Below are 25,681 nucleotides of genomic sequence, written 5' to 3'. Positions count from 1 at the left end.
GTGACGTCATAGAAGCATTCATCATGTTTATTTAGAGGACCTTGTTCTCCTGCCATCCTCCCTCTGGCTCTCACAATCTTCCTACCTGCTCTCCTATGGAGTTCCCTGAGCCTTGAAGAAAGGGGTTTGATGGAGACATCCCAATTAGACCTAATTGTTCCAAGGTCTCGAACTCTGCATAATTTCTGGCTGTGGGTCTCTTTATTTGTTCCCATCTGTTGCAAGAGGAAGCTTCTCTAATGGTAGCTGAGCAAGGCATTAATCCACAAATACATCAGGATGTCATTTGGAGTTATGTTATCACTGTGTGTTATTTTGTTTGTTTGGTTGGTTTTTAGAACATTATATATATATATATATATATATATATATTTCACACTAGATCCCTGGGTGATCTGGTCTCATGCTTTTGGTCATCTGAGTATTGTTGGGTATAGGTTCTATCCAGTGGGTGGGCCTAAATCAAATCAGGTATAGGTTGGTTACTCCCACAAGTTTTATGCCACAAGAAGGGAGAATTAGTGAATTAGAAAATGAATATGATAACATTGCTCAAATTAACAGACATATAATACATACTTGAAATTAAAGAACAGACTTCTATGATCTAATATATATTTCATATGGCTTGTATAAAGAAATACTAGTGAGAATTGGGAAGAAAATATAAGTGTAAATGGCTGATGGTAAATTGCAATGCACCAGTTTAGAAAGCATAATGCTTGTTGAATTTGATAAATAATGGGACTAGCCATATGTTTTAGTAAGGAAAAAACAAGAATCCCAAATTATAAGAGAACAAGTAGGAAGGCATGCTTCCAGATATTGCTGTAACATTTCAAACACAACATATGAGTCAGGAATACTTCATCCATTGTTAAGGTCAGCATTGGCATTTTAATACAGATCTAGTCCAAGAACCAGTTTTAGTTTTCTAGTTTATCTTATGTAAAATATTTTCACATTTACAGCTTTCCAAGTGGTTTCATTTATAAAATTGATAGTTGAAAATAAATTTAATTGTTAACTGTATAGGAAGGAATTAAGCGAAGAAGCAAGACCCATGAGCAACCGTTTCTGGTTGAAAACATTCCTTTACACTGTTTAAGTTTTAATGTTATTAAAAGCATAATTGAATGGGTATTTCAAAAGGTCACACATGAAAATAACAGCCTAGCATTTCAATATAGGAAGTGACAGTGAAAATGTAAATTACACAGCATGTTTTTTAGAAATGGGTAGATTTTAGACTAAACTTGATCACGTACTATTGTTAATACAAAATCACTGTATTAGAGTAATTGAAAATGAAATGTATGCTTAATTCTCTAACATAGGTCATTCCTAAACAAAAAGATCATATAATTCATAAAACTACTAAAGACATTGAAGTTTTATAGAAACTTGCTTTGCATAGTTCACATAAATTTAGTAGAAGTGAATACCCCACCACTGCATTCAGAATTTTTTATACTCTCTACCTACTGCCTACTATGGGGAAACTCTATTTAATATTTTAACCTGAAACTACACTGCTTATTTAAACTTAACATCTTGGAAATTAATATATAGTTTATTCTACCAATGTTATGTTTAACTTAGGGAAATGTATATTTTTGTACCTTGGTTCTTTATAACAGATATAATTTTTGTAAAATTTACTGATGTAAAGGCTTAAACTTTATTTATTTTTGTTTACATATATATGTGGTTTGCCTGATTTTCTGTATTTGCACCAAGATCATGCAGTTGCCCATAGATGCTCAATGAGGGCATTTGATCCCTTGGAAGTTGAGTTACCGGCAATTTTGTACTGTCTAATTTGAATGCTAAGATCTCAATGGCAAGAGCAACAAGTGGTCTTAACCACTGAGTTGTCTCTCTACGTTTTTCGACTATCACCTTTAAACAAATTTTGTGTGAAAAGTTAGATCTCCTACAGTAAAAGAGTCAGTCAATGTACAGAGACGAGGAGGCTCACACTGACAGAAAGCTGAGGATCACTTGCAATTTCTTTTGATTAAAAGAATTCCAAGTTTTGCTTTCACCTTGCCTTTCTTAAGGTAACCATAAAGAATTGCAAGGATAGTTTTTGGCTTTTTCAAAGTCATATGAAACTTGTTTTCCTTTTCAATGTTAAGGGACAGTTCATTATTTTGTTCAATTTCAGGTAAAAATTATCCTAAATAATTTTTACAGAGTGAAAACACTTCATATCTAATCATAGTTATTATCTTTTTGGGATCAGCATTGTCATGCATAATTTACATATGTTCTTGATATCTGACTTGAATCGTCATGCTCGCTCCAGAGCCACATCCACAGGAATCTCTACACATTTGTGATACTGGTTACATCAGATTATCCACTTTAAGTTACTGATTGCTTATTAGATCCCTGTCCTTTTTTTGTTTGGTTTTGTTTTTATCAACTTGACACATGCTAGACTTATCTGGGAGGAAGAACCTCAGTTGAGAAAATGCCTCCAAAGAACTGCCTGTAGTGCATTTGTTTGACTTATGAATGGTGTGAGAAGGTCCAGCTCAATGAAGATGGTACTACCCCTGGCTGGGTGATAATAGACAGCTTCCCAAACAAGTCATTATTAACAAGCCAGTAAACAGTGTTCCACCATGGCCTCTGCTTCAATTCTTGCATCTAGTTCCGGCCTGACTTTCCTCAGTGATAGAGTTTTACCTGAGTTGTAAGAATAAACAAACCATTTCTTTCCCAGGTTTCTTTTAGTCATGGTACATTATCATAGCAACAGAAACCCCCAAACAATTTTAATCTTGCTATTTTCTTATAATGCTTCTCAGAGTCAAGGTGCCTGGTTCTGGTGTGTGTTTTATAGCAGATATTCATTAAATAAGGTACTTCACTGAGGTGACTCTTCAGACATCTTTAAATCTCATCATCTAGCGTGTTTACTTCTTAAATCTCACCATATCAGATCCCTCATTCTAATTCTTTAGTAACAACTGATCTGATGTGTTACAAGTTTCCTATGAAAGTACATCAAGTCAGCCATTCTGCTGGATATTATAATTACTATTTTCCAAATCTAGGAATCTTTATGGATTTAAGCATCTAATCATTTCTTTCATTTATATTAAGTTATTATACTATATTTTATAAATGTATTAAATAATATAAAATATAATATAAATACTATATCAAATGCCTCTCTGTTCCTCTACTCTGTTATTCAACATTGTCCTGACTCTCAGAAATAGAACTTTCTCTTAATCATTTTAAAAACCACCCTTTTCATTTTGTGCTATTGAAGTGCTGCTATCATCTAGGTAGTATGATTTTTAACTTTATTTGTAGAATCTTTTGTTTCTTTTTTCTATATTGTCTCCAAAATAGATCATAAGTTTGAAAGCTGATTTATGGTTATTTAATGCAGGTCAAACATGGGAAACCATCATCAAGTGCCATTATTTAATGTAAGTACAGTTTAACCTATGACCAAGAGTCATTGATCGGTATGCCAGTGTTCATGAACTGTAGAACAATTTTCTTATAAAATAATAAAATATTCTTGAGAGCATTAATTGAACATTTGATTTTTTTGTTCTGAGATTTGTAGGAAAAGAAAACAAAGATATGCCTTTAAAGGGAAACTACGAGTCTTGGAACAGAGATTTTTATTTTGATCCTAATGCATACAACATTAATTTGGCCCATCTGGTTATAGGCAAACACAAACCATTTCTTCATTAACTTTGAAAATTTTGATGTAATCAGGATTTGCTTTATTCCTGGCAGTCTGTGCAATAACCAATGCTGCTCTTTGCCTTGATTGCTATGACTTTATATCACGAAGAAAGTTTCTCGAACATTCAACTCAACATCTTTGCCATATGTTTCTATTTTATGAATATGTCCATTTTATTTCCAAAACCATTGAGACGTTCTGTTTGTACTTTCTAAAATCTCAGAATTGAACTCCAAGATAAAGCTTATAATCGTCAGTCTGGGCTATTTCTGATGTCCTCCAGTACGTTTTAAGGCTTGGTAATTTCAGAGAGGTTGAATTCCTGTGTGAGGTTCATTAACATACGTGCTTACTTTTTCATGAATGTTTTTTCAGTTCTTCCGTATCCATTGCTAAAATGTATGTTATTTCTTTATATGGGCTTATCTGATACACAAAGCTAAAAGCTGCACCATCACTTTTACTACACATAACTTATATGTGTTGTTATGAAATTACCATTTAAAGAAGCCAAACATCTTGTCTTGATTAGGGTTTATATTCTTGCAATGAAACACCAAGGCCTTAAAAGCAACTTAGGGAGGAAAGGTTTATTTGGCTTATACTTCAAAATCACTGTTCATTATCAAAGGAAGCCAGGACAGCAACTCAAACAGGGCAGGAACCTGGAGGCAGGGGCTGATGCAGAGGCCATGGGGAGGTGCTGCTTACTGAGTTGCTTCCCATGGCTTGCCCAACATGTTTTTCTTTGGAACCCAGGACCACCAGCTTGGGCCTTCCTCTATAAATCATTAATTAAGTAAATACCTTACAGGCTTGCCTCCAACTTGGTCTTGTGGGAGCACCTTTTCAACTAAGACTCCCCTCTCTCTATCTTGTGACAAGTTGACATAAAACTAGCCAGCACACATCTGAACAATCTGGTTCTCCTTGACACTCTAACTGGCAAGCTTACATTGATTAATCTGTCACTTATGATGTTGCCCTATAATTCTCCAAGTATATTCTTTATTTTTAATCAATTTATCACTATAAAAACCATAACAGTTCTTGCATTTATGTGTAAGCAATAATATGCCAGTATTAGTTATTGGATGTTTTAACTTAGCCACTTCTGTACACTCATGATAGAAACTGTATATGGTTTTTCACTGAAAATTACAAATGAATAACTCAACTGAGAAATGTACTTTCAAATGAGTAATGAACTAAGCAAATAAATAGCAGGAAGAACATTAATGTACATTTCCTCTTAAACCTCCAGCAATTCTTGGCTGCCCACTAGATTATTAGTTTAGCACAGCCACACACGAGATATATTAATCAGCCTTGGCTCCAGCTTCTCTCCCTTAAGTATGTTGCCAGCTTGGTAGCTGAGGTAACAGAATGAGGTCGGAGTTAATGATTTGTGAATGGAGGCTTCATAGACCTGTGTCTATGTACATTGGTACAAAACAGCTGTGACAGTTGTACTTTTCAAGTTGTTCTATTATTGTAGATTGTTACATTATTATTATTATGGTATAATAAGTAGATTGCTTGTTGTATGTTACTTTACTTATGTATGTGTTTCTGTGTATGTGTGTGTGTGTATCTATGTGTATATAAGTGATTTCATGGTATGTGTATGGATATGCTCATATATATATATGTGTGTGTGTGTGTGTGTGTGTGTGTGTGTGTGTGCATGCAGATACGTGTACATGTAGAGACCAGAGGTAGGGTGTGTTTTATCAATCACTATACACCTTATTATCTGAGGCAGGAACTGTGACTGAACCAGGATTTCACCACTTTGGATAGACTGGCTCCTCTACATCCTCCAGGGACCTGCTTTTATCCATTTCTACAGCACTGGGTCTACATATACCTGCCACAGTGGTCATTTTTTCATGTGAGTGCTGGGGATGTGAACGCAGTTCTTCATGCTTGAATAGCACTCTGTGAACTCAGCTGTATCTCCAACTTCCCCTTTTCTACACATTTATTGAGAATGTATTTAAAGTGAGAGATATGACTTAAGGTAGAACTGGCTGTCAAGTGTTCTACCGTCTCATGAAAAATGAAACGAAGGAGACACTAATCTGACACACGCCAAGAACTTTATTATAAGTAATGAAAACTCAGTTAATATAAAAACATCACACTTCTTCCAGCTTGGGGTGTTTAGTGTTGGAATCAGCATGAAATTTTCTTTCAGGGGAAGGTAGCAGCTCAATAGTATTTCAAACGGCCTGCTCTTCTTTATTCTAGAAGAAACCAGGCTTGTCTACCCAAAACAGTGAGCATGTTAAGAGTTAATACGTACAGAGGAGCATGTATGAATTAAGTGAAAACTACAAAAGGGCCACACAAGCAATTACTGACAAGTAGAGGGTAAAACACTTGGAAAAATATCAAAGATCACACCAGAAATTTTCTAACTCTCTATTGCTAGGAACTGTAGAGATGGCAATTTTAAAGAAGATAGCAGCATACTCAATTTCATTTGTAAGAAAAATGCTGATAATGCTTTAGAAAATTGGTTAATGAAAAATGCAGTTAAAAACAGGTACTGAACCTCTATTCCCAACACTGTTATTGAAGAAGAAAGATCCTGAGTTTAACGCCATCTTGAGCTACATAGTGAGTTCCAGACCATCCTCAGTTACATAGTTAGACCTTGTCTCCTTAAATAAATGGGAGATGCCTGAGTTGACATTACCTCAATTCTTATAAATGCACCAATTAAGACAAAGACAATAATCAAAAGAAAATAAGCTGGGATAAACAATCATGTAAGGCTTATCATCTTGATTATCTATTTAATAAAGAACATGAAGGGAGTCAGACAGATTACTCAGTGGGTGAAAGCATGTTCCATGCAAACCCCGGGACCTGAGATCAGAACTCATATAAATACACAGTTCTGATACTGTGTATATTCACATTTGTAATCTCAAAGCTCCTGGGAAAGAGGATATGTGGAGAGAGGAGAATTAGCCAGAAGTTCTTAGGTAGCTAGGCTAGAGTTCTCTGTGCAACAAGCAATAATAAAGACACTGCCCCAACATGGTAGAGGTTGAGAACCAACTTCTGAATGCTGTCCTTTGTTCTACACACACACACACACACACACACACACACACACACACACACACACGCACACAAACACACCCCACGTAGACAAAAATAATAAAATAGAAAACAAAAGCAAAATAGCATAACATCGGCATTTATTTCAGGCTTGAGGGGAAAATTATTCTGTTTTAAACTAAGTTTGACTTAAACCTGTGTCTATAACAGTTTGTCCATAATAGATCATAACTGTTTGGCTTACAGCAGTCACTGCACATTGTGAACCCTTTGCTAGCTGAATATGTATCTTAAAACCCTACATAGGGGTTTTCCATATAACAGAGGAATTGAATTTTACCCAGTCATAGTCATTGAATTCCCTGTCAGTCTGAGGTTGAAAGCTACCAATGTTACAACACACAGTATACAGTGATTTCTGGCAATCTGTTTCTTTCCAAATGTCCCTTTCATTTCTCTGGCTACAACTGCAAGAAGCAAAAGCTGATATTGGGCAACACATATGAATCATTGTCAGTGCTCCCTAAATTTAATTCCTTTGTGTTGCTCAAATATAAGTTAAAATTCAACTCTTCTAATGTATTTTGTTACTCTTAAAATTAGAAATTATAATCATGGGCAGATTTTCAAGCAATGATGGATTAGAGTTGGAATGCACTGAGTATTATTTAATAAATTGAAGAAAAGTTATGATTCTAAGTATGAGTCAATATGGTCAGTTAGAGACTCAACAACTTTAGTTAGGTAAGATGTACTGTAATGAGAAATGATGTCAATATTCAAAGATAATAGCACAACACAATGTATTTGTCATGTATGCAAATGTACAACATTGGATATCATACTCAATCATCCTCAAAACATTAAGTAGGTTACCTACTTTTTCCCCATTGCCTTAGCATTCCTGGGTCTTGGAATCTTCTTAATGAAAGCAAGGAACTGAGGAAAATGCACCATAAACATTTGATGGAGGTTTAATTGTACACATGTCTCATGTTTGCATCTCAGAAGTATCACACACTCAAGCTTAAGAGGGTTAGGAAAAAAGCCAGCAAGTGTGATTATCTGTGGTCTGTACTCTGTGGACTGTTCTACTTTATCATCTGATAATTCTCTGTAGACTCACAGTGAAAAGAAAATATGAATGTTTGGGAGCTTGAAAAGATTAACTGAAAGGGGGGAGCAGGGGAGCAGGAAAAGGGATGGTAGTGGGAACTGTGATTGATATGTAAAATGAAAAATAATTAAATAAAAAAGATAAACTAAAATAACTTAAATATTCTATTATATCCTATAATTTTTTTCAAAAAAAGTTTGTTTTAATTTTTGAATTACATGTTTTGAACACCACAAATCCTTCACAAGCACTTACACAATCTTTAAAGCAAATAAATTAATTGAGGACACATGAAAATTTATGCAATCCAGTGTTCAGCATGATAAAGGTTGGATTGAATTAATCCTCTTGACACTGATATATCACTAAGAGCCAAAAAAGTGTGTTTTGCACTGGATGAAATAAAACAAACAAACAAAAAAGAGTCTCACGAAACACCTGCTTGTATGTTTAAATTAAATCATTAACAAATTCTGTTCTACTAATTGAGGTCAGCAAACTGGCTAATAACAACTAGCATCCTTCAGCAATTTAGTCAACTTCTTCAGTTACTCTAAGATTATACACATGTAATTCCTTTCTAACAAAGAAGATGTATGTGAAGTTTCTCTTGAACAATGAGTCACATAGAAAACACAGTAATAATAGCATGGGTCATTACAGAATAAACTTACAGTACCATTTCTTTCATATGCATGTATTTCTTGTACTATTGCAATGGGCAGCCCTTTCCACATAGAAAGAGCTCCTAGATGAGGTCATTGCTACTGGAGTATTTTTGCTCTCAACTGGTTAATCCAAGAATTATGTGACTATGTTCGCAAATATTTATATACACATGACTATATTGTCTATATGTGACCATCACTATCTATTTCTCATACAGAAAAATTTCTAACTTCAAGCAATTTGTTTGGAGTAGAGGTAAAATAGCACAAAGCAAAAATATATTAACAGCATATGAGAAAATTTTGATCAAGCATGCTCACTACAAACTTAATAAACATACTTCCCTGATATAAAGACCTCCTCTATCTATAGTACTATAGTAATAACATTTAATTCTTTCTTTTTGTAAATATTTATTTAAAATTATTTTTATACAATATATTTTGATCATATTCCCCTTTTAATTTTTTTTTCCAAATCCAACCCACTACCATTGTCCCCACAATGGATACAAAAAAGACCACAGGCTATTGCCAAGGCTACTAGTCACTGTACATAACATGATTGTAAGCCTTAATTGGTGAAGATACAATGTAGATATGTCATCAAACATGGATGAAAGGAACTGGTGCTCAACTAGAAGCCAAATTCCTTCTGAATAATAGTCATGCTGCCACAAGTTACTGCACACACTAGCAGAAGAGAAAAGAAATCACCAACATCAACTAGCTACAAAACCTGCCAATTACAACAGTGACCTGACTGCAAGATACATGGTACAATGTGATCACAAATGTTATGAGAATAAATAATCACTTTCTTATATTTAAAGGCCACACCATGAAAGGGAAACCATAATTTACACTAAAACATCCAAGAGCTTGAGACTAGATAGATCTTTGGTTCTAGAGGAAAAAATCTGCAACTGTTATTTGATAAAAGACCATAGCAATGAAATGGCTTCTGATGACACAGTAACATTTACTTATTTTAAACTAAATATATATAAAAGACTTAATGAGATCAATTTCTTATTCTTTTTTTTAAAAATACATAAGCTTTTGATCTCTTTTTGGGTGTGTATAGGACAACTTAAATATCACATTACCAGAAATGGGGGGAAGAATCAGAATCAGTTGCAAAAAAAATATGATCAAATTATAGTATTAATGAAAAAATGTGTTAATTTATGATCAACATAGGTAAATATGTGAAAATAAGAATGAACATATTTTTCTTTCCTTGAGCACAAATCCAATGCCTGCTTAAGTAGGCAATTTATTGCTGAGACAATTTGGCCTCTATCCAGATCACCTAATTTCTAGTCAAGGGTATCTTACTCTTTTGAATCAACCCTTTCTAGGAGTAAATTCTTCATATGAAATGGAGTTACTTTTGGTATTGGCTATGTTGGGTTTTAGAAAAGATAAGAGGAGATGAAACTTATACATATGTGTGTGCATACACACATTGCAAAAGAAGTTGCAGTGGTGATAGACGTTGTTAACACCCACATGATAAACTGAGGCTGGATTGGAACCCTAAAAATTGAGCTTTGATAAAGGTATTGACAAAATGCATAAAAGAGGGTAAGGAGGCAATAATTATAACTGTAGCTAAAAAATAAGGTATATGACAATTAAAGATTTAGGCTTCACAATATTTATACCACAAAATATCATTGTTAATGGAGTATTGATAGACTAATGTAAATTTGATTAGTGACTGAGTTAAATTTCCTCATTAAATTGATCATTTTATTCTTTTAAATTAAATTAAAATTACACTGAAAGTCCCCTTAAATGAGCCTACTTGGTTAAAACTACATATGTCCAGCTTATTTTCTCTGTGCCATTCTTCAATCCAATTGATTCACAAACACCTCCACATTCCAGCTGTCTTTTCCCTCCCACCCTGAGAACACACACATATCAGATGAAACACTCATTTTAGTTGTGCAAGTTTAAGTGATCAAAACTATAAAGTTAATTTTCAGCCATTAAAAGGTGCAAAGTCTATCATTTGCAGTTTAACACATGGAACTGAAGAACATTACATTGAGTGAAATAAGTCAAACAGACAAACACCAGAGTTTCACTTAAACAAGGTAAAAAAAAAAAAAAAAAAAAAAAAAAAAAAAGCTTTTCTCATAGAGAACAGTGATTACCAGAGTCTGCAAAGAATGTGAGTGGGCAGAGAGAGAGCGCCTAGAAGTTTAATGAACATGCTTGTAATATAGTAGTGTAAAGGAACAGTAAGAAAACCATGACTGGGATAATTAAGGGAATAGTTTCAATAGCTAATGTAGCTTGAGTTTTCCTGCCTGGCCCACAGTCAGGGCAAATCTCTCTCACCTGCCAGTCCCACAGCTGCTCAGACCCGACCAAGTAAACACAGAGACTTATATTGGTTACAAACTGTATGGCCGTGGCAGGCTTCTTGCTAACTGTTCTTACAGCTTAAATTAATCCATTTCTATAAATCTATACCTTGCCACATGGCTCGTGGCTTACCGGCATCTTCACATGCTGTTTCTCATCATGGCAGCTGGCAGTGTCTCTCTCACCCAGCTTCCTGTTCTCTCAATTCTCCTCTCTGTACTTCCTGCCTGGCCACTGGCCAATCAGTGATTTATTTATTGACCAATCAGCAACACATTTGACTTACAGACCATCCCACAGCAAGCTAATAAGGAGGATTTCAAGTGTTCCCAACTCACACAAAACAATATATTTTTAAGATGAGACCTACAAATCATACAGATCTGTTGAATACATGTTGAATATATATTGAAATGTTACCCTACATCCTGTCAATATATGCCACTGCTATATGAAATCAAATATGTATATTAAAAGAAAAACATATTTTGAATTTTCATTTTCCTTTATCCTTGAGTATAAGTTAATCCCAGCAGCATTTTTGGGCATTAGTCTCATCATATGTAAAATTGTAAATTCTGACCTATATATTTTCAATAAATAAAATCATTAGCATTTAATTTCATCATGAACTTGAAAATTACCTAAAGAGTATAAAATATTAATATGTTTATTCCCTAAAGTCACAGGATTATACCATTGGAATTTATATAGATATACCTTGCAAATATTAAAGAAGTTAACTTAGATTACATATTCCTTTGTAAATATAGATAAGTATGATCACAGGAAATACTTGAATATAATTATGTACAGAAATGTATAAATGTATTTGGTAAATGATTCTAGAATGAGTAAAATAATGCTCAGTTCAGTTTGTTTACTTCTACATAATCGAATATGCATGAAAGCAGCAGCTACAAAGAGGAGGAGAGTTGATGACTTGTAGAACAAGGAATCCAAGGCAATGAGAGATAACAAAAGGGGCTTACTGTGTTCTTACTTTCCCCTTCTAGCCAGAAACTGCCTTCCTTATTTTCTTCCCAGATTAACTCAATCCATGTTCCATCAGCAACACACATGACATTTTAGTGTGAGTATGGCAGCAAAAGACTTCATAGAATCCACTTAGAATCTTATCTGTAGACAGTGTGTAAGCTGAGATACCAGGAAAAGTGAATTGAGACTAATAACTGCATATATGTATACATATATATATATATAATATATATAATTATGTGATCTGTAATTATTTTATTGTCAACTCTTATTAGGAATAATTAATTCTTACACATTATGCAAGACTTGATTGTTGCTATGTAAAATCAAGATGCTCTGAAAGAAGAAAAATAATGTGGCTTATTTACACTAAGAAAGTTCAGGCAAAATTTTATTTAAAAGTATCAACAACACTTCCAGTAAGTTTAATCCACAAAGTGCTGAAGATTTAATATTAGCCTCTGTGACACTCATGACTCATAAAAACTGTATCAAATTTGTTTTCAGAACTTTTTTCTGAACCATAAAATGGTAGTACTTATAAAAGAAATTAGAGTAACAAAATCTAGTGGACTAAAAGGAGAGGATGCATAGAATTCAAGCCATATGATTGCCATGTTAATTGGTGGTTAGATAATGAAATTATCACACACACATACACACATACACACACACATACACACACACACACACACACACACACACACACACACATACACACACAGAGCCGTAAGAAGGCAAGAAGGAAAAGTAAGAAGTCAAGAAAGGACACTGTTGTTCTTCCTAATTACTCTATGTTATTTTAGACTCAACCTCTGGTCTGCATCTGATACTCTTGTGTAGCTGGAGAGTTTCTCTGCAGGTTCCGCCAAGCCCCCACAGTCCCGCAGCCCACTTATAAAATAAACACACAGACTCTTATATTATTTAAACTGTTTGGCCTAATGGCTCAGGCTTCTAGCTATCAAGATCTTACATCTTAAATTAACCCATTTCTATAAATCTATACCTTGCCACATGGCTCGTGGCTTACCATTATCTTACATGTTGGTACTCATGGCAGTGGCTGGCAGCGTCTCCTGACTCAGCCTTCCTGTTCCCAGAATTCTCTTCTCTGCTTATCCTGCCTATACTTCCTGCCTGGCTACTGGCCAATCATCATTCTATTTATACAGAGCAATATTCACAGCACTCTTTCAATAAACAACTTTTGCCAATTATTTCTTATTTTACTTAAGCGGTTCTCATAATTTGACCAGTGAGGTTGTAGGTCAGGTAAAGTGCCCTGATGTCAAGCCTCAAGACTTGAGTTCAATCCTTGGGATCTACCCACACTGACTCAAACAAATACACACATACACACACACACACACACACACACACACATACACACACACACACACATACACACACACACAAACACACACAAAGTAAAAATTGAAATCCTGAGAACTATGCTATTTCTATCATACATTTTTAAAGACATTATCTCATATGAATGGAGAAATACTTGAAAACTCAAGAGCATCAATTCTGAATATAAAGGTGATTGTAGAAAACCAAAGGAACTGAAATAAATTGTGCTTAATGAATATAAGGTTGGTGTGTTCTAGGAATATAGAAACACAAGTGAGATGAGAGCCAAGCCCTCATCAAGTGGAGAGGGAAAATGCTAAGACTGAAGGGAAGGGATGAAGCAAGGCCATATAAAACCTTGAGTCCAGGATGATTTGAAATTCATGTTTAATTTGTTATTTTTACAATTTATTTCTCCAAAGACTTTAGAATACTCCTCTTCTAAAGGAGATGAATGCTTAATAGTTATTTTCTTTGATTGGTTGCTAAAAATATAAAATACATTTCCACTAAAGGCACATAACTCAAATGTAAATTGCTTTAGCAAACAGGCATTTACGAAATTCTATAATGCTAACTGTATTTATTGAAAAACTTAAAGAGAACACCAATGAATGCAAAGATAAATTAGCATTAGAACAGCTGGAAGACATAACAAGGCAGGGTACTCCTCATATAGCTTCAGTTATTTGAGATGTAGTTAGTGTAAACAAACCCACTCCTCCCTCTTCCAGGGAATAGTTGATCTGTTTAAAAGCTGTAGAATTGGTCGGGCGGTGGTGGTGCACACCTTTAATCCCAGCACTTGGGAGGCAGAGGCAGGTGGATCTTTGTGAGTTCAAGGCCAGCCTGAACTCACAGAGAGTGAGCTCCAGGAAAGGTGCAAAGCTACATAGAGAAACCCGGTCTCGAAAAACGATAAAAAAAAAAAAAAAAGAAAAGAAAAGTTATAGAATTGTTGTTGTTTGTCCACTCTTTTGGCTCTTTGCTCTTTGAGGAGCCTGTAACCCAGATCCCAAACAAACCACAACCGGAAGCTTATTTTATTTATAAATGCCTGACCTTAGCTTGGCTTGTTTCTAGACAGCTTTTCTCAACTTAAATTATCCCATCTACCTTTTGCCTCTGGGCTTTTACCTTTCTCTATTTCTGTATATCTTTTCTATCCATCTCATTCTGTGTCTTGCTCTGTGACTGGGTGGCTTGCCCATTCTTTTCTTACTCCTTCATTTGCTCATCCTCTCTTGCCTAGCTATTGAGCGTTCAGCTCTTTATTAGACTATCCTGTGTTTTAGACTGGCATAGTAACACAGCTTCACAGAGTTAAACACATGCAACATAAAAGAATGTAACACATCTTTGCACATTAAACAAATGTTCCATAGCATAAACAAATGCAACATGTTTTAAAATAATATTCTACAACACAGAATGTATACACTAAAAATTGAATGATCTGTAGCATCACATTCTCCAGCTTCCTCAAGAGCATGTCATACCTCCCTAGCTAATTATGAAAGTTAATAAAATGTTTCTTCATTGATTCAAAACCGTGGGGAATTTCTTTGCTGTTTGTTTTTATAATTACATTTTGTTATCATCAGATAAGCAAATACAATATTTCATATTAAATATATTTTTGTATATTTTTTTCAGAAGATATTTCCAAGGCCCAGATTTTAAAGCCATAGTTATGATTTGGTGACTTAAGCACATAATCCTTTACCAAAGTATAACACAATATTAATCAATTGAGATTTTTAACTTTTCATGTTTGCAAATATTGTTGATTCAATGAATAATTATTGATATTTCTCAACTGCTCATTTTATTTAATACTTGGACTTTCTACTCACATTATAAACAATGATAGTAAGATGTTGGTTTTACTATAGTTAGTAAGGGCAGTTAATTTAGATTACTACACCCATAATTTCCAAAATATTTATCCCAGTTTGTTAAGTCAAAAATAAGTACAATCTTAGAAAACTGTTACATTTCATTGTTCTTGATAATTTGCACATTTAATATTTAGGAAGTTGTGGGAAGTTCCCTAACTTTGGGAAGTTGTGGTTCAGGAAAAGGAGTCATGTTTTAACTTTTGGATCACATGAGTTCATTAAATTTTGTAGCTAGAGTTTTCCTGCCTGGCCCACAGTCAGGATAAATCTCTGTCACCCACCAGTCCCACAGCCGCTCAGACCCGACCAAGTAAACACAGAGACTTACATTGCTTACAAACTGTATGGCTGTGGCAGGCTTCTTGTTAACTGTTCTTATATCTTAAATTAATCCATTTCTATAAATCTATACCTTGCCATGTGGCTCATGGCTTACTGGTATCTTCACATTCTGCTTGTCATGGCAGCGGCTGGCAGTGTCTCCCTCCGCCTTCCTGTTCTCTCAATTCTCCTCTCTGTTAGTCCCGCCTATACTTCCTGCCTGGCCACTGGCCAATCAGTGTTTTATTTATTGACCAATCAGAGCACATACAGACCATCCCACAGCAAAATTTTGTGATCTAGGAATACATGTACTCTGTTTTCTAAAATAATCAAGAACTTAAAAACTTATTATACTATTCTCATAGAAACTTACCAGGACTTTACAAAGTCATATATATTTTCTTTAACGGACATTTATATGGACATATTTAAGAGAAAATACAGACTCAGTTCCAGATTACTACCATAAGGCTGGCATTAAAATAGTGACCCACATGCATTTTGTTACATAGTTCTTATAAAAATTAGATTAATGCTAGACAAAACTTATTAACTATATAAGGTATAGCTATAATACATGAGATACTTTTGCTTAAAAATTTTATCTCCTGTGTCATTGGAGAAGGGGTACTGGCAGGCTTATTTAACACAGCATTGCTACAAACCTTCACTTGATTAAAAAACTATCTATGAAGCACAGTACAACATTGCATGATAAAATGTCAAGTCCACAGGTTTGTACGACATCCACTGTATAATAGTTATTATAATGTCTTTATAGATATCAGCTAAGTGAATTTGGATAATTCTTTGTGATATGGATATCATTATTTTTCCATTTTCAGATGAGAATACTGAGCCTAACAGAGGTTAAAATATTTGGTCAAAACATGACGATTAGCATTAGCATGCACAGGAAAGCTTCTCCAAATTGTTCACTCTCTCTGTTATGTTCCACTCACAATTTTTTTGATTTTTGAATCAACAACTTGTTCTAAAATCTTGTATCTATTCAGTAGTTTGATATTTAATGGATAAGAACAGAAAATTAAATCAAGAAATACAATGTTAGAAGGTTAAAATACAAAATGACTTTGGTTTATCTGGAAAGACATTTGGTTGGTTTTGTTGTCTATCATGCATCACTGACATTAAAATTATAATGAAGAAAAAGATAACAGTGAACTGTGGCAGGAATTATCTTCCTTTATCAAAACTATAATAGAATTCTGACCATGTCCTTTTAAAATTCTGAAAGGACAAATGTGCAGCAAATGCCTCAGGTTTCTGTATCAATTAGGTACCATTTATTACAAACCTACTCACAAGTGTGATGTGATTAATCTTTGCCCCTTATGTAAATTAAGTTAGCTTTAGGGAACCAAAGAAAAATGGTCGACAATGTGTAGCTTTTAGACCCTGAGGCCAAGACAGAGTCTGGGTGGAATAGCAGCAAGAAGAGGAAAGTATGTCTGAGTGTCTGAGAGGAAAGGGCTTAGGTGCAAGCAAAACCATATCCTCTTCCTCAGATTTTTCAAACATTGTGAAGTCAGAACTTTACTAGCTGCTAAGAGACAGAAATAAATTCCACACTACTTGTTTCTTTCGAGAATCCCTCAATCTATTGAGAAAGGCAAGTGAAATGTAAAGGCAACGGTGACAGAACAATGTGATCTACCTTCAGTGGGCACACCTATCAGATGGCCCTGTGACAAAATCCAAATAACTCAGCTTGACCCTATTAAATTCAAATCAAACTGATTATTTTAAGCATATAATATAAAATTAGTTTAAATAAAATAAGCATATGTCAAAGTATGAAGCAAGATTATCTTTCTTTTAATATTCCAAATTCCTTGTTAACATTTTAAACATTGACTGAAAGGCTACAACACAAATTGACTGCCAGTTTGTTTTTACAGCCAAAAGTAGTAGAGAAATTAGAGCTCTAAAGGTAATGTTATGCCAGTTGAGACTGAAAAATAAATAAATAAATAAATAAACAAACAAACAAACAAACAAACAATTAAGTTGAAGCCAAGATGTCTAAACAAAGATTGAGGGACATGAAGTTCATAGTAAGTATTACTACTTAACATTTCTACCGGATGCCTGAGAATAAACCATGGCTGACTGGACTAATGATAGGATTATACACACACAGCTTTGAAATAAACACAGGATAAGCAAAACTGAGCTGTGTGAAACAAAGCATCACAAGTGTGCACAAGGAATCTATGTAAGTTGGACAAATCATTTTATTATGTATTCTATTAGGTACTCTTTAGATTTATTCCTCAGAAAAGAGATATTTTCTACATTACATATTTTATTTATTATATACTATATACCTTTTGTTTATATGCTATATTATGGGGAATTATAACATGAAACAGTTCCTTTTTATGACGTGAAGAGCATGATTGCCAAAACAATGCACATAAGTAAGACTAGAAGCAAAGTAGAAACAAAGTAAGCTTGTATGATCCACGTGTACACTCATGCTGTTATAATTTGATGTTCTTTGCAATTGTACATACATTTATTTTGCAAAGGTCTACATGCATGCCATAGAATATGATGAAAAACCAAATAAACCTAAAAAATACTGCTTCCTCGACTATATTGCTCTTGATTGCAATCAGCATGTTACATCCACAGTATAATTACAAAATCTCAAATCTTTCATCAGATTCTCTAGAATATCTATGTGTAGCTTGTGTGCACCCACCCATTGAATGTAAATTGTATCTCCATTTATGATCAGTTGGAATCTGCATCACACAGTTGGTGCTAAACTACACCAGAATTAAACTCCCTCTAGTATAAGTTGTCTTGTGAACTATTTTCAGGGATGCAATTACCCAAATATCTCTTATATTACTCATGCAAATGAGGCATTCATTTGAAAAGTTCATTCTGGATGCATATGTAGAATACTAACATACAAGCCAACACAATGAAGTTAGTCAATTCTTGTTTAACATTTCTTCTGAGTTTCAATTCTTTGTTTTATCTATATCTATCTATCTATCTATCTACCTACCTATCTATCTGTCTGTCTGTCTGTCTGTCTACCTGCTTATCTATCTGTTTAATTTTTACATCCAGGCTGCAGTTGCCCCTCTCTGCTTTCCTCCCAGTCTCTTCCCACAACACCCCTCTGTTCCCACCCCACCTGTAATCCACTCCCTCTGTTTCTGTTTAGGAAAGGGCAGGTCTCCCATAAATATCAACAAAACATATCGGATCAAGTTATAGTAAGACTAAGCACCTCCTCATGTATTAAGGCTAGACAAAGTGACCCAGTATGAGCAACAGGGTCCCAAAAGCAAGTAAAGGAGTCAGAGACAGATGTTGTCCCCACTGTTAGGAGTCCCAGAAGAGGACCAAGCTACACAACTGTAACATACATGCGGAGTGCAAAAGTCAGTCCCACACAGACTCTCTTTTTTTCAGTTCAGTCTCTGTGAGTCCCTATGAGCCTAGGTTTATTGATTCTGTGAGGTTTTTTGTTTGTTTGTTTGTTTGTTTTTGTTTTTTGTTTTGTTTTTTTGTGGTGTCCTTCCCCCCCCCCCCGCCCCCGGCTGCTACAATTCTTTCTCTCCCTCTTCTGCAGGATTCCTTGAGCTTTCCCCTAATGGTTGGCGGTGGGTCTCTTCATCTGCTTCCATCAGTTTCTGGATGAAGCCTCTTTGATGACAATTGGACTGGGCACCAGTCTACAAGTATAGCAAAATATCATTAGGCATCACTACATTGACATTTTTTCTTTTTTTCCGTCCAACCTGTTTGGTTCTATCCTAGGTCTCTGGGTCTAGTTTACCCTCTTTCTAACAATCATTTTAACAGATAAGAAAAGGGAGAAGGGATGAAATACAGGGAGATAGTCAATATTTAGGAACAATTGAGGCATAGTATGGAAACTTAATATGTTAGAAAATTCCTAAAATATATGCATATATGAAGGTGATCTAAATAAAATCACCAAAAGATGTGGGAGACAGAGTTCCAACTGAACTTCTCTTGTCAGCAAAGTAAGCTTTCAATGCCAAGATTGAGTTAAACCTAATTGAGTTGTTGGACAAAGGGCTTCCAGGGGAATCACCAAACAATCTAGGTTATTGCCAAGACAACAATTGCTCTTCACAAAGTGACAACAAGGCCCCACTGCTGAAGACAACACCTATACAACTCATCAATCATGGAGAGGTTGAGCTAGTGCCTATATAGAGCCTTCACCCCTATGTTCTAGCATCATTGGTACAGTAAGGTATTCTGCATGTTACCAAAAGAGAAACAAAAACCAAGCCAGCCACAAACCCTTTTACCTACAATGGTGTCCTGTCTGTAAGAAATACTAGGGCAATGGTGGCAAAAAGCTCCTAGGAGTAACCAAACAATAACAGATTGGATTTAAGGGGCACTCCAAGAGATGGAGCCCATTAGGTGACCAAGAACCACCGGCTAGATAGCTGAGTGACATAGAGTAAATATAAATAATACTGGTTAAAAAAAAACAAACAAACAAAAACTAGAATGATATTTAATGAGTTCTGCAGCAGATGGGAATAAATATAGTGACCCACAATCAGATATTATGCAGAGGGAGAGGAGGGAGGGAGAGAGATGCATACACTTACACACACACACACACACACACACACACACACACACACACACACACACAGACCTTGAAACACAGAGCTCTAAATGGTATGTTTCCATCAAATCACTCACTCAGAGCTCAGGAAACCCCAGGGTGGAAAGAGTTTAAGAGCTAGAAGGAATGGAGAACACCAAAGAAACAAGGACTTCTAAATCAACAGAACAAAGCCCACATGAACTCACAGAGACTAAAACAGTATGTACAGATCCTGCACCAGTCTGCACCAAGTCCTCTGCGCTTGTATTGTAGCTTCCAGTTTAGTGTTCTTAGGGGATTCTTGAGTGTATAATGAGTGGGTCTCTGATTCTTGTGCCTTCACTTGGGTTCTTTTTTTTTTCCTTCTTTTGGTCTGTCTTATCAAGCTTCAATGTGAAGAGTTTTTGTTTCTTTTGTTATATTTTATTATTATCTCCTAGAAACCTGTACTTTTCTAAAGAGAGACAAAAAGAAAGGGAATGGATCTGGATGGGAGAAGGTGTGGGGAGGATTTTGGAGGAGTAGAGGGAGGGGAAACTATAATCAGAATATATTTTGTGAGAAAAAAAATCCATTTTCAATATTAGGAGAGAAAGAAAAGACAAAGAAATACACGCTACAAAGGTGTGTAGCATGAATCTTAAAAGTTCTTATTAATACAATCAAACCCGAGGCCAGTTATTGGGGTCAATGCTGGTAGATCAGAGAGACAGAACAAGCCACAGCTATCTCACCTTGCCTGATCCTCAGCTGGTCCTGTTTCCTCAGACTGGAAGCCTCTGAGTCCTCATCCAGAATGAATCTCAGCTGAACTGTGTTGCTCGAAAGCCTGAAAGCTTAACCAGCCAAATGCCTCACCAGCTAAATGCCTCTAGTTTCTGGTCCTCACGCCTTATAAACCTTTCTGCTTTCTACCACCACTCCCTGGGATTAAAGGCTGCTTTCTGGGATTAAAGGTGTGAGTCACCATGCCTGGCTGTTTCCAATGTGGCCTTGACCTCATAGAGATCCAGAGGGATTTCTGTCTCTGGAATGCTAGGATTAAAGGCGTGTGCTAACATTTTCTAGCCTAAGTATCTTGTGGCTTTTCTGTTCTCTGACCCCAGATAAGTTTATTAAGGTACACAATATTTTGGGGAACACAATACCACCACAAATGTGTAGATTTTGATAATTATTTTAAAATGTATTTATTATTATGGAAAATGTTCTTTATGTCTTATTATATTCCCCTACATTTTCCAGTCCATATATTTTAACATCACATAATGTTTAGGTGTGTGCTCTACCTACTTAGATGGTTGAGGAGTGACAATTTTTACTTTTTGTTTTGTGTATTTATTTTGCTTCCATGTTCACTCTTTCTGAGTAATTTCAAGTCCATCCCTTACAAACTGTTCATGTGCATTATGTTCACACAGGGGATATATGTTCCAGTCCCCTTTAAATTCAATACTATTTTCAGTGCTTTGATTTTTGACACTTTCAAAAAAGTAAATCGTTTTAGTCATGTTCACCCCTGAATACCACCTGTCATCCTCAGCCTCTTTGTATGTAACCCTTCTTCTTCCGAAGTCCCGCTACATCAGTGTGACCCACTGATCCAGATTTTCTTGCACCAGGGTATGTGGGTCAGAGGTTAGTTCCTGAAGCAAGGACAATGGATCAGCAGCTGCACCACAGAAGAAAAATGACAGTCCATGTTTTACATTTTTTGTTTAATTTATTTGTCTTTGCAATCTCTTTATTCATTTTCCTGGTACGCTATGGACATTGTCCTTTTTTTTCTTCCTGTGTTACTTTTACAGTTTTTAATTTTCTTTTTCTAACTTACATGTTGAATTTCTATTTTGTTTTTCTTACACTAATATTTTTAAAAATGCATATTTAAAATATCCAAAGAACATGATATTTTGATCTGAGTCTCCCAGATTTAAAAAAGAAAAGCACATTGATTATTGTTTACTGATTATTGATTACTAACTGCTCTTCCTTATGATTTTTTTTGTTTGTTTGGGTTTTGTTTTGTATTGCTTTGTTTTGGTTTTGGTTTTGTTTTTCAAGACAGGTTTTCTCTATGTAGTTTTGGTGCTTGTCCTGGATCTCGCACTGTAGACCAGGCTGACCTCAAACCAGAGATCTGCCTGGCTCTGCCTCCAGAGTGCTGGGATTAAAGGTGTGTGCCATCATCCAGCCCTTATAATTGTTTTATTTGCTATTTATATTCTTCTTGTCTACTATCACTATGACAAATCATAATTTCTGTGAATACTTATTTAGATAATGTATTTTCTAAAGTTCTCCATAGCATCAATGCAATATTATTCTTTCAAGCATTTTATCTTTAATAAATAATTACACAGTATCATAAAGATCAAACTATTATTTTCACATCATAGTTTTTTTAGCTTTTATTGAAATTTGATTTTTTTCTTATGCAATATATCCTGACTATAGTTTCTTCTCCCTCTACTCCCAGCTTCTCCCCAGCTCTCCATCCATCTGGATACACCCCTCTCTGTATCTAATAGAAAACAAACAAGATTCTAAGGAATAAAAATTAGATAAAATGAAACCCATCAGAATATGACAAAACAAATAGAATAAATGAAGGCCAAGGAAAGATAAAAGAAACAGATATAAATGAAGAGACTCACTCATTCACATACTCAGGAATCCCATATATGCACAAAGGGCTTGTCAGGTAAAGGTGAGAGGAGAGAAATAATAAATAAATGAAATAAAAATAAAATATAAGAAGTGATAAAACATTTTAAAAAGACCTTGACATGACATTATGAGACAGGGAACCTCCAAAGATGCCATGAGTTTGTTTTCTGTTGGCCATCTACTGCTGAGCGTACAGCCTGCCTTAAGAGTAGTTTGTTTCCCCAGTGAAGGAGAAAACTAAATGTTCATTTTCAAATAGTAACCAGTTGGTCATTCCTTCTGAGTTAGCAGTGGGTGCGCATTTATCCTCTTTCCGGTTCTAGGACCCCATCTGGGGCAGAAACATGTAGGCCCTGTGCCCATTACTTCAGTCTCTGAATTCGTATGTGTGCAGATCCTGTTAATTTTTGAGGACCTCGTTTCCTTGGCATCTTCAATCCTCCTTGACTCTTGCACTCATTCTGCAGCTTCTTCCCCTGGGTTCCTTGAGCCCAGAAAGAGAGGGATGTAATGGACTCATCCCTTTAGGACTGTCTTTTCTGAAGTCTCTCATTCTCTGCATTGTCTGACTATGGGTCACTATATTTTCCCATCTGTGGCGAGAGAAAACTTCTCTAGTGTGGTTGAAATTTCTTTTTCTTCACTCTCAGGGTGTGACTAATGTTGGGGATTGATCCATAGTAACATAATTGAGGTCTACCAGATGAACATGATGATGAAGCCTAACTATAATAGAGTTTAGTCCTTATTACCTAACTCAAAACTCATTTGAGATTTCAATAGTTAATAACACACAAGTGTCTTTGTCTATAATCTAGACTACACAACATAGAATTGTATCAATTTTATCTGCAAACTATTAAAATTATAGTATAAATTTTTATCAAAATTTTATGAAATAATGAAGTATTTTCTCAGTCTGACACAATGGCATGAAAAGAATTACATTGTAGTAATTCACATTGGAGAAACTTATGGATTATTCTGGCTATGGTTTCTCTGTAATAGATGAATAGAGAGATGTTCTATGAAAAGAAGTAATCTCTTCAAATGATGTTATTGTGAGTCAGGATTAAAATCTTGTTATTATACTACAATAATGATCCTTCTTGGAGGTCTTTGTTTCTCAGCGTGGTGTCAATTCACCTAGTTGTCTAGAGAACTAAAATGCTAATATTTCCTTTGACACCAGTTACCCTTCTGATGATAAAACCTAAATTTTTCAATAAACGCATATATGCTAAGGCTTCTAGTATGCAGAGTATAAAGTTTTCATTCGATAAGAAAAATCAAGTGTGTAGTTTCTAATATTGGTTAAACTTGGAATGTTGTATTACATTAGGCATTTCTTTTTTGTTATTGTAGTTGGTTTTATCTTCTGAGGTTATAATGTAATTTCATCATTTCTTCCTTCCCTTTCTTCCCTCTAAACCATCTTATACATCCCTTTTGCTCTTTCTTGGATTCTTACACATTTTTAAAAAATATATATAACACATATATCAAATATATATTACATATATATTAAATACATATGTTTTACATATAATATAATAAATATATATCAAACATATTACATACATTTCTAAATATATAGACTCAACCAGTCAACCCCTATAACACTATCTTTATGTATTTTTCAGGGCTGGCTATTTGGTATAGTAAAACCAGTCACTTTTCTCTACTCTGATGGAGACAATGTCTCTCAGCATCCTTAGTTGCCTGCAGTCCTTTGTCTATGGCTATAACCTAGGAACCCTTTCTTTAGTGGATTTAGGATGTACAGGAATACTTATATTTTAATGGATGCTGAATAAATATTTCTGAACATAGTGCCTTAACTTTCACATATTTCAGATCCAACTTTTCCTTGAAAGGTTAATTTTACTTTTACTTGAATCAATTTAGAATCACAAAAAAAGGCTAAAATCATTTATCATTACTATCTTTCAGCTAAAAAATTGTTGCGACTGTGGATCTTAATAGTAAAAAATATTTCGATGGTAAAAGATAATAATTCTGCAGATGAGGTAAAGCTTCACCTCTGCCCACTTAGGGTCTTGACTGGCCATGAAAATTACATTGACGTAAGGTAGGGTAACAGGAAAAAGGCAGAAAATCCTATGTCTTATGTGACAAAGGAGCCTTCCAAAAGTAATAAAGTCTTAAAAATGGGGATATATAAATCATATACCATTAAGCTGAACAAGTGTGAACAAATAGTAAGTTATGTGGGGTGACTAAAAGGAGGTATGTGATATATTTTTTTTAAGTTAACATGTTTATGCAGAGTTCTCTTTAATACAAATCCAGCTTGAAAAAATATTTCTGTACCCCAGTGTAGGAAGGACATTTTTCACATGAAAGAGTTTTTCTTAATTTATTTATTTTTTATTTTTGATAATTTCACATACAGATACTATTCTGACATCACTCCTAACCCTTTCTCCCTCCTCCAACAACTCCTCTCATGCTCCACGCTCCCTTTCAGATTCATTACCATCTGCTACTATCGTCACACACACACACACACACACACACACACACACACACACACACACACTCACACACACACACACGTGTGTGTTTTTGTATATGTGTGAGTATGTGTGTATATGTTTGTGTATATGTGTGCGCCTGTGTCTGTGTAAGACCTACTGAGTCTATTTAGTACTGCCATTATGTACCTATGTTTAGGGCTGATCTCTCGGGATTGGTTAACCTATCAAGGCACTCATCCTTGGAGAAAAGTCCCTCCTTCAATGCTGATTCATTGCCCTTGGGAACAAAGTTGTGAAATTTCCCCACAGACACATGTAT

At 35.1% G+C, this 25,681-nt stretch overlaps 1 long non-coding RNA gene across 1 annotated transcript in view; it reads left to right on the top strand.

Annotated features, from left to right (window-relative positions):
* Nucleotides 1–31: 31 nt before the first annotated feature.
* The window catches only part of LOC131894355 (uncharacterized), a 60,801-nt gene continuing 35,151 nt past the window's right edge, over nt 32–25,681 (top strand). The window contains exons 1-2 of the long non-coding RNA XR_009374897.1: nt 32–191; nt 3,413–3,452. This is a non-coding gene — a long non-coding RNA (uncharacterized LOC131894355). The remainder of the gene's footprint in view (nt 192–3,412; nt 3,453–25,681) is intronic.

This window comes from Peromyscus eremicus, chromosome 17 (genome assembly GCF_949786415.1).
Source record: "Peromyscus eremicus chromosome 17, PerEre_H2_v1, whole genome shotgun sequence".
In the NCBI taxonomy this organism is placed as follows: Eukaryota; Metazoa; Chordata; class Mammalia; order Rodentia; family Cricetidae; genus Peromyscus; species Peromyscus eremicus.
This window is presented reverse-complemented; position numbering and strand designations above follow the sequence as displayed.